This window comes from Mytilus californianus, unplaced genomic scaffold (genome assembly GCF_021869535.1).
Source record: "Mytilus californianus isolate M0D057914Y unplaced genomic scaffold, xbMytCali1.0.p SCAF_8, whole genome shotgun sequence".
Classification (NCBI taxonomy): domain Eukaryota; kingdom Metazoa; phylum Mollusca; class Bivalvia; order Mytilida; family Mytilidae; genus Mytilus; species Mytilus californianus.
The window spans coordinates 21627261-21638507 of record NW_026262734.1 but is presented as its reverse complement, the minus strand read 5'-3'; positions in this window follow the sequence as shown (position 1 = coordinate 21638507).

The following is an 11247-nucleotide window of genomic DNA, read 5'->3' as shown; positions in this document are numbered from 1 at the left end:
TTAAATGGTGACAAAACATTCAGGGATCACCTTGAAATATAATTCGTCGGTAGTGATGATATCAGCTGTTAAAGGACAGTGATAATGCCTCTCAAGAACCAAACATTTAAGGCACAAACCAATTGTGATAAGAATACATTATACACAGCTGAAGTTTGTTTTTTTGCTTATTTGCAAAATAAAAAAATCACTACCTGGAAGCGAAAACCATAATGAAAATAATTATCTGTGTAGTGGAAGTTTCATTTTGAAATGTTCTATGAAATTGTGATGTGTGTATGTCCAGATATGATGCACATCTTGTTTTCTCCCTTGTACTCGTGTATTTCATTATAGTCCATTGGAAACTATGTTTGTTTGAAGTGAATCTTTAATTTCTTCACTTAACAGACAAATCAAATATATAGTGATAATTTTGTTTTCTCGAGAATTTTGAGGAAGTAGATATAAAGATAAGAAGATCTCCATATATTGTTACACAGTGATTTTGCTAGCGCTCGTCATTTTCGTATCTATAGTCACTTTGTCTATTGTTAAAGACTTGGCCTCTATCTGTTCTTTAACTGTTCTGAAATCGTTCGGTTGTTGTCTCATTCACGTACATACAACATTTTTTTTATTCATAGTTGATAGCAATCGTGATGGGTTATTATTAGAAAAAGAAAGAAAAAAACACTTAAATAAAGGCAACAGTAGTATACCGCCGTTCATCTTCGCTAGCCAAGGATTACGATCCAGTCCCCTCCTTTGGACTGGATCGTAACCCTTGGCTTTCGAAGATGACCGCTGTTCAAAAGTCATAAATCGTTTAAAACATTAAATGTTTTTGATTTTGCTGTGCACTAGATACTAAGTTAGCTGTTTGGTACTCAATGTGGACAGTTTCTTCAGTTCCAATACATCTTTTTGCTCCGTTTCTTGAATTTTCAACCTGTATTTCAACCGTTATTCCATGATCGATACAGTGAGTATCATAGTGGTTTTGAGAGAGGAAAACAAATAGTGTGTTCTTCAGGAGTCTTAATAACATGATACTTCAGCTCCAGTTTTGAGCTTTGTTGGTTAAACATTCATTGCTGTACTCCGTAATGCGGTTTATGCATGTGTTTTTCTTATTTTTTGAAACCATGGTATTGCGTTACTTTAGTCTAAAATCTTTTCAAATGAAATAACACGTTTTACATTTCGTGCGTCCCATGCAATTTTCTGTATTTACCTCCATTACACAGAAACGTCCAAAACAAAAGATTCTTATTTCTTAAAAAGTACAATGGATATTTGTATATGAAGTATAGGTCAGAGAAAGGGGTTTCATTTTTAGTACACAAACTGCACAGAGTAACCAATTTGCATCCATTTTGCAAAAGAACAGAAGCAATTTTAAAGGTTTTCTTATAGACTAAAACTATAAAAGACCCAGACACGAAAAATGTGAAACAATTCAAACGAGACAACTAACGGCTTAATTAATAAAATACAATTAACGGAAAAAATAGTTATTACAGACATGAACATACGGCAACCACTGAATTACAGGCTCTTGACTTGAGAGACATGCACAAAATGTTTGTCTAACTTTATACAATGGTTTTATAACACAACATAAGAACAAACTGTCAAAATCAGTTGCAAATGGCTAGGATGAAATTTGAAAAAAAGGCAGGACAGGAGTTTTGAGTAAAAAAAAGGCAGGATGAGCAACTTGGGGAAAAAAAGGCAGGATGACAATTTATATGTAAACAAAGTCAGGACAACATTTTTCATCCTAGCCCCCCCCCCCCCCCCCCTAAAATCAAATAGTAGCTCCCTAAAAGTACTACTTAAAAATGTTTCCCAGACTAAAGAATCAACAGTATACAATGGTGGATAACATTAATAAAATAAATCAAGTCGGTTGTAAAGGCCCCAAATGCATTCGTTTTCGTTCATACTTTCCTTGCAAAACTCGGACCAGTTTGGAAAAAAACACCTTGGAAGTTTGAACTGTAGTATACGTAAAAAAAACCTTGAATTTAAAGTGAACTAGGAAGAAACTAGACGTTGTTTAAACACTTGCATTTATTTAGAAATACGTAACAGGAATCCCGAATGAATGGTAAAGATATGTCGTGGGTTAAGTTGTTAAGTGAATTCATCTTTTATATTTCTAATGTTTAAAGTGCGTCCAGGTATACTGGACTCTATTTCAATCCTCATCATTTGACCTTTTCTGTCAGGTAAACAATTCAAATATTAGCAGAACTGTTTCATACCTTGTTTCTGATTTATTGTGGTAATTTTCTCAGTTTGATATAAACTGAGTTAAATCATTGGCGCATTATAAAGAAGATAAAACATTTTTTTAATCATAAAATATAAGTCCTCCCCATTTTCTGCATAGAAAGTTTTAGATTCATCCTGCCGTCTGATTGTGTGCCTGTCTGTTGTTCTTTTTATCCGTCCATGTTCCTTTTTTGTAAGCAAACCTTCTCTTTAATGATGTAATAGATATTGATAAAACTGTACACCGTTGTAGAATACTATATGATGATGCGAAAGAATGAATAGTATCACTATTATATATGTAGTTACTATAAAAAGGAGATAATCTCACTAAATAAATTGAGATTTGCAATATGTGGTAATAGTCTCTTGTAAGCCCGACTCCTCCTAACCGGTCCGATAGATATTGTTAGAACATAACTCGAAGATCACAACGTACAACCGACCCTTATCATTGTGTTTGAAACCCGACAGAAATATTCATTTACTGTTGTTGTCATATATCACACTTTATATCGCACTTTTCTAAAAAAAAACCAAATTCTTCATTTGAGGAATTAAATGTCAGTTAATTGTTTCAGTAAATTGTTTAGTGTCGAAAAATATCATATTAATTGATAACTTATACTGTTTATTTTGGGTTTCATGATGTTTGTTTATTTCCAATTTGCCATGCTGAATGAAGTATTAATATAACAACAAATAATAATTGCTAATACATAAGAAAAAACATGTACAAATAGTATGCGAAATTGAAGCAGTCTTATTTTGGGGAATGCCTTTTTCGATGAACTAGTAATCCTTTACCTATATCAATGACCAATCACGGGCTGTCTACGAACACGATGGTATATCCGCATGCATTTTAAATTAAGCGGTAACAGACTGGGGATTTTAGTGATTTTGGTTATGTATATTAAAGTGCCTATTACTTGAATATTTGTAAGTAGTATCCAACTTGTTTTCTACAAAATAAGACACTTATGCTTATATGTATTATAAAAAATCATTTCTTTTTACAAAAGATAATATGATTTTATGAATCAATTAGAAAAATAATATTTCATTGAATAGATATCCATTCATAAATTTAGACTAAATTTGTAAACCAGAACTCCAATGAATTAAAGACATTTTTATTAAGGAGAACATAAAATGAAATTCATACTGACTTTCTGATACTCTTTAAGTATACAGCGGTGCGTGATCGTAGTCGTCGGGTTTTGAAAAATGACAAAGGTCGGTTGTATGGTATAAAAGAGAGGCGAAAGATACCAAAAGGGACATTCAAACTCATAAGTCGATAATAAACTGACAACGACTTGGCAAAAAAAAACATAGAAAAAAACCCAACCAAAAGATTTATTGCTACATGCTCGTTTTATTCCCTTTTTGACTACAGGTTTTGTTTTAAAGAAAAGTAGTTCCGTAATAAGTTTTAACGTGATTACCAAGAAAATTAAATCAAAGACTGTCTGCAAATATGGAACATGATTTCCCCTAATTTTATACTTTTTTTTTGCTATGGTATTGTCAGATCGTTTTCAACATATGAGTTTAAATATCCCTTTGGTATCTTCCGCCTCTCTTTTTCTTACATTTATAACTTATGGTGTGGTAAATTGATTTTAATTATTTTCCTTGTGAAAGCAAAATAATGCCAATATGAAATATAACCTTTCTCATGCCACGTGTAATGCTGTATAAGAATATATAAATCAAAGTTATTCAATGTTCTTACTTACCTGTCCATTAACCACATGATGTATAAATATAAGAATATGTGTTATAATTGCCAACGAGACAACTCTCCACCAGAGACCAAATGACGTAGAAGTTAACAACTGATTATCTATCAAACATTAATAATAAATACTTGAAGAAAAACAATCAGATAATGGCCCTTGGATCAGAAGTTTAGCACCGAAAATGTTAAGTTGAATATATATATATATATATGGTCACAAAAGGTAAATAAGTGTTTGATGTTGGCGACCACCGCCGACAAATAAAGGAAGTGACACTTGCGTGGTCATCCGATACTGATACTGTAATTTGCTTATAATTTCGGTGTATACTTTAAGAATTAAAACGAGTTGTAAGGTTTACCTCAATTAGACAACATGTCTTGTTTCTGCTAGATTAAAACATAACTAAATATACATTGCTATACATTTATGTAAACGTATGGTCCTAAATCCTGTCAATATAAAGTTCTAAAATTTTGGCACAGAGTCAAGCATTTCTCAGAATGTTTATTATGTCTTTACACTATATCCGTTGTTTGTGTACTGATTGATACTTATGTCTGACAGAAAATGATTTATTCAGTAGTTGTTATTGGCTTTGAACTATTTTTCAGTAACTTCGAGTAGTCTTTGATCGGTACTTTGTTCCTTTTGTCTTTATGTTAGTTATTTTTTGGGCTTCGTGCCGATCTGATGAAGTCATATCCAACTTAAGTTGTACTGTTACATGTTATCTCAGGTTATGGAGAGGGTTTCGTTATGTGCTTATTCTAAGTCGGGGGCCGCCTGTTATTCAGTGGTTGTCGTTGGTTGCTGTTTGATTTGTCATATCTCAGGTCGTAGGTTTTTTTTCGTTTGAATTGTTTATTCACATTTTGTCATGTCAGGGCCTTTTATAGATGACGGTACAGTATGGGTTTCCTCATTGTTGAAGACCGTACCGGGATCTTTAATTGATAACATCAATTGGCAATCATGCCACATGTCTCCTTATTGTTTAGATAAAAGAACATCCAATACAATTTGCATTCTTTAAATTGACATGCATGTACGAAGAACACAAAACACTTAACTCAGTAAGATGTATGCTGATAAATCATGTAAAGTAACTGACATCAGCTTGAAAAAAGACAAAATTTCGATAAAAACTCCTTGCAAAGACTTGGATGTATCCTTTGATATTAATCGATAGGTTGAGGACACATATTTGGTTTATTTTTACACTGCTCGCCTAATTAGATTTTTTTCTGTCCATATATTTTTATGGGGTTATTATTATTTAGTTGATTTTCCCGAATCATCATCGGTTTGTATTATAAATTTTGCCTTCTTTACCATTAAGAAGTAAATTAAATCTGATATTTTGTGATTTGTTGTCGTTTTTTTAAAATATAAACTCTGATAAAGCTAAAGTTTGAAAAAAGGATAGTGGTACCTTCAGTCCTTTAGTATGCTGATTATTTTTCTAGTTTTTTTGTGCGATAGTTAACATGGTTAATTTGATAAATTGTTAGTTATTTATTTATCTTATGTAAACTTTGTTTGTACTGTCAGGGCATTTGTGATATTTAATTGGATCACGTCTCTGCTGTGCTCTTCCCAATAAAATGTTGCGTTGAATTGAATTAAAACAGTTACACTCTTTATACATAAATTCATAATAGGATTAAAATTTTGCATGGCAGACGCGCGTTTCGACACAAAATCTAAAAGGGTCAAATAAAGTACGAAGTTAAAATAGACATTAGAACTGACGAGAAAGGATACTAATATCAATTGATTGTTTATATAGTTTGTTGTTTATACTTATCATTTATATGTTGTTTGTATGCTTATAACCCTAATTTGGATTGTTTGGCATTAATATGTTATTTATAATATAATAAATGTGTGGACAAACAAGGCTATACATGCGATCGCAATATCTTGTAACGAATACAAACGGGTGCTGATCCAGGGATCTCCGATAAGGAGAAAACATTTAGATGTTTTGCTAACGCCTCCGCCTTTGAAAATAAGTAACAGTTTTATGGAAATAAAAATAAGATGTGGTTAGATTTAGAGTGAGGCAATTTTCCATTCCTGGCTGAAGGACAATACCAAGTCCATTATTTCAAGATGAAAAGTTGATAAATAAAAATGTGTGAAGTAAACACTTTTTTTGTTGGACTTTCCTATCAAACGTTGACTTTTACATCCCAAATATGCCAATAATGAAGATTTGACAAAACCTCCTGGATTTTTTCCAAATTAAATACTGGGATGCATATAGCAGATTTCGACAAATTAAGTATTGTTGATTGCTATGACAAACATAATATAATGTGATTTTATTTGTCAATGCACACACTACATTTGGTTATGAAAACTCATCGAAATTTGCCTGGTATCAATGCATTAGTTGTATCATATATATCCTATAAAGAACGCTGATATATAAATTTTAAAAATAGGCATGTTTCCATCTAGTCATTGTTTGACCTGTGATTCATTGTGATGATATGCATTAAATAATCATTTGAATGTTAAGTAAGACATGGGGGCAGTTTTAGGGCATTATCGATTGTTTTAATTTAAGCTGACTGTAACAAATTTTTTTGTTTAACTCGTCGGATGCTTCAAACCTATATCGATTTCATTTCCTGTAATCAGTAACAATCCGCAGATAACTAAAGTTGTCGTTAATTTGTTTCCAAGGGAATTCATATGAAAAATATTTCCCTTGGAAACTATAAGATTTTTTAGTGCAAAATATCGGAAATAGTTACGCGTAAAATAGCAGCATCTTACTTTCTATTTCCCTGGGAGATCTTTCATAAATACCAGTTGAATATGAATAGTTTCCCAGGGAATTTTGTTTCAATGGAAATTATTCATTTCCGTAAAACATATATTCTGTTTGGCTTTTCTTTTTTCATAAAAAATAATTCTGAGATATTCATTTTTGTATCACTAATTTTTCGTAAAATTGTCTACAGTTGTGGCTTGATCGTCAGTTTGCAAAGAATATCGCTCAAAACAGAGCTTGGGGCCGTCTCAAACTTGTAGTGAAGGGGAGAGATTTTGTGTTCATTGTTAGAGGCCTCACTATGACTGAGATGAAAAATAGGAAAAAAGCGCTGTTCCCTTGCTTTTTGTGTTTTTTGCTGTGTATGAACTGATTTTTTATAATGGATGGCTGACCCCTTATCCTTTTTTTTCTGTTTTATTCATTCTATTTGAATAAAATAATAAAACAATTGAAAACAACACGTTTAATAATTTCATGCGTCCGAAGCGCTTTTCTGGATTTAACTTCATCAGGAACGCTCAAAGCCAAACATTTGAAATCCGAGGGATGAATAAGTACCGAAACAGTTGAAGAGCTATATGACAAAAATATATAAAACAAATAGCCAAATCCATCTAAGGTCAACTTTGCCTAAGGGAGTTGAAACCTTTGTTTCATTATAATTTCAAAATTTATAAACGGACAATTTTAGAAAAGTTTGTTATAAATCATGTCAGTACCGAAGTACTGACTACTGAGCTGATGATACCCTAGGGGAATGATAGCCCACCAGCAGAGGTATCGACCCAGTGATGTAAAAAATTGAAAACAACACGTTTAATAATTTCATGCGTCCGAAGAGCTTTTCTAGATTGACCTTCATCAGGAACGCTCAAAGCCAAACATTTGAAAGTCGAGGAATGAATAAGTACAGAAACAGATGAAGAGCTTTATGACAAAAATACCTAAAACAAATAGCCAAATCCATCTCAGGTCAACTTTGCCTGAGGGAGTTGAAACCTTAGTTTCATTATAATTTCAAAATTTATAAACGGACAATTTTAGAAAAGTTTGTTATAAATCATGTCAGTACCGAAGTACTGACTACTGAGATGATGATACCCTCGGGGACTGATAGTCCACCAGCAGAGGTATCGACCCAGTGATGTAAAAAATTGAAAACAACACGTTTAATAATTTCATGCGTCCGAAGCGCTCTTCTGGATTTACCTTCATCAAGAACGCTCAAAGCCAAACATTTGAAAGTCGAGGGATGAATAAGTAACGAAACAGTTAAAGAGCTATATGACAACAATACCTAAAACAAATAGCCAAATCCATCTAAGGTCAACTTTGCCTAAGGGAGTTGACACCTTAGTTTCATTATAATTTCAAAATTTATAAACGGACAATTTTAGAAAAGTTTGTTATAAATCATGCCAGTACCGAAGTACTGACTACTGAGCTGATGATACCCTCGGGGACTGATAGTCCACCAGCAGAGGTACGACCCAGTGATGTAAAAAATTGAAAACAACACGTTTAATAATTTCATGCGTCCGGAGCGCTTTTCTGGATTTACCTTCATCAGGAACGCTCAAAGCCAAACATTTGAAATCCGACGGATGTATAAGTACCGAAACAGTATAGCCAAATCCATCTAAGGTCAACTTTGCTTGAGAGAGTTGAAACCTAATTTCATTATAATTTCAAAATTTATAAACGTATAATAACAATCACATTTTAATTATCTATTTTACCTAGAATTTTTTTCTATTGCTATTGCTTTATTGTTTATAGATGTCAGTAATGTTAAGACTAAAAAAAAATCATACTTTTTGAACCGAGACATCTCATAATATAATATTGTTTGTAAGTATACGCCAAATGAAATATTAAACCAAAAGCATATATTTGATTTTCATTTGTAGCACTAAATCATATTGGTAAATCTCCGCATCTGTCCTACACTATATTTGCATAACAATTGAATATGTATTGTTTCCCATGGAAACAATTTTGTTGTCTGTTTCTTGTAAAATTATTCATGGATAATAAATGAAATTGTAGTTTTTACAATGAACTGTATTTGTTGTCTGTTTCTTAATAAAATAGAATAGTCTTGCTTGTAGTCTTCTTCGATTCAACTGTTATCCATATATGATGTAGGAAATATGCAGAGATTTATAAATATATTTAGTACTACTAATGCAACTCAACTATGCGCTCCTTGTTTATATAAAAAGAAGATGTGGTATGATTGCCAATGAAACAACTCTCCACAATAGACCAAATGACACAGAAATTAACAACTATAGGTGACCGTACGGCTTTCAACAATGAGCAAAGCCCACACCGCATAGTCAGTTATAAAAGGCCCCGAAATGACAAATGTAAAACAATTCAAACGAAAAAAATAACGGCCTAATTTATGTACAAAATAATGAACGAAAAACAAATATGAAACACAGCAACAAACGACAACCACTGAATTACAGGTTCCTGACTTGGGACAGGCACATACAGAATGTGGCGGGGTTAAACTAGTTTGAAGGCGCCAACCCTCCCCTAACCTGGGACAGTGGTGTAACAGTACAACATAAGAACAAACGATAAAAATCAGTTGAAAAAGGCTTAACTTATCAGATGGATACAAATAGAAATACATCCAACAAAAACACAAAGTGGACGTGGACGGGTACTTGTACATTCCAACAACAAAAAGACACTTAGCACAGATCTGAGAGTACTCGCAGTTACTGACAGCTGTTTCAAAGCCAATAACAACTAATTAAAATTATCATGCATCTAAGACTAAATTATCAATCAGTACACATCCAACATCCAATGGATTTAGTGTAAAGACGTCATAAACAGTCAGAGAACAACATGACCTTGTACAATGCCAAATACAGGTATCGACAGATTGTAGAGCCATGAATGTGCATATGTATATAACAATAATATTTAGTTTGATTTTAATTTACTGATAACACAATCAATATTAATACCAATAAAACCAATATTCAAAGATCTTATTACAGTGTTGAATTTGTAACCTTTTCGAATAAGTTTATTTAAAGGATCGATAAGTTTACCGGGGTCGTTTCTAAATTTCCGGGTTCGGAAAACAACATCTCCGTAAAAATGAGGATGTAAGTATGTCATAGTGATAATAACAAACAAATATCATATATATAAAGAGTTGAATCGAGAAAACGATATTTCCTTTGGTCTTGACATTTATGAAAAATGTATACATTTGAATATCTTGTTTTTAAATTGTTGAATGAGAACTTTCTCTGGGAAATAATACAATTCGACTTTCCTACATATACAATGTATGGAAAATGAATAGATTTCTAAAAATAATTTAATACTAGAACTATTTGAAAATTTTACAAGTTTAATTTCAGAGGATTACACAAATAATTTATAACATTTGGAAGTGGTACAGAAAGAAATATATCTTATAGCATTATCATTATTTATATGAGAAAAACAAAATAGCACACAAATGTCTCTTGTTTACTTATGAAACTGAATGATTTCCATAATAAACAGAACACAAAAACGTCTCTTCATTTTTAAATTAAACCAATTCAGTTGTTATTTATGGATAATTTCCCCAACTTACAAACAACAAAACATATGTTTCCCAGTGAAATATTTTATTGGTTGTTTGTTTACTGGGTAAAGTAGTCAGGGTTAATAGATAAATATGTAGAAAATGGTGGATTAATCCTGGTTTTACAGCTAGAAAAAACCTCACTTGTATGACAGTCGCATAGAATTTGATTATATTGAGAGCAATGTGTGAGCAAAACAAACAAACATAATAGGTAAAAATGTCAAATAGGGGTACAGCTGTCAACATTGTGTTATAATCTAAATCACTATAAAAACAAACATCTGTGTCAACAAAGAAAAACACAATGGTATATAGACATTCTATAGACAAAGCACATAAGCTAAAATGAAAGTGTTTGAGCTTTTGATTTTGCCATTTGATAAGAGACTTTCCGATTTGAATTTTCCTTGGAGTTCGGTATTTTTGTTATTTAACCTTTTAACTGTTGATTCAAGACTTAAATCAGTAAGTTTGGCATGCATTTTATATTAATTTTCAACACATTCGAGGCTATATGATCCAATATTATTAGTTACATCGTGTGCTAGTGACCTAATACGATATATATATGGGGTCAGTAAATTCCATATGGGGATTCGAGCGAAGACCTAATACGATATATATATGGGGTCATTAATTCCATATGGGGTGAGAGCGAAGCTCGAATCCCCACATAGAATTTACTGGCCCCATATATATCGTATTAGGTCACTAGCACACTGTGTAACGAGTTTATCTTACCGACTATCATAACATGTTATTGAGAGTAGTGGCCTATCAAAGTGATCAAGTCTTCAATACCGTTAGTATTAAGAACCTAATTCCATTGGTCTATA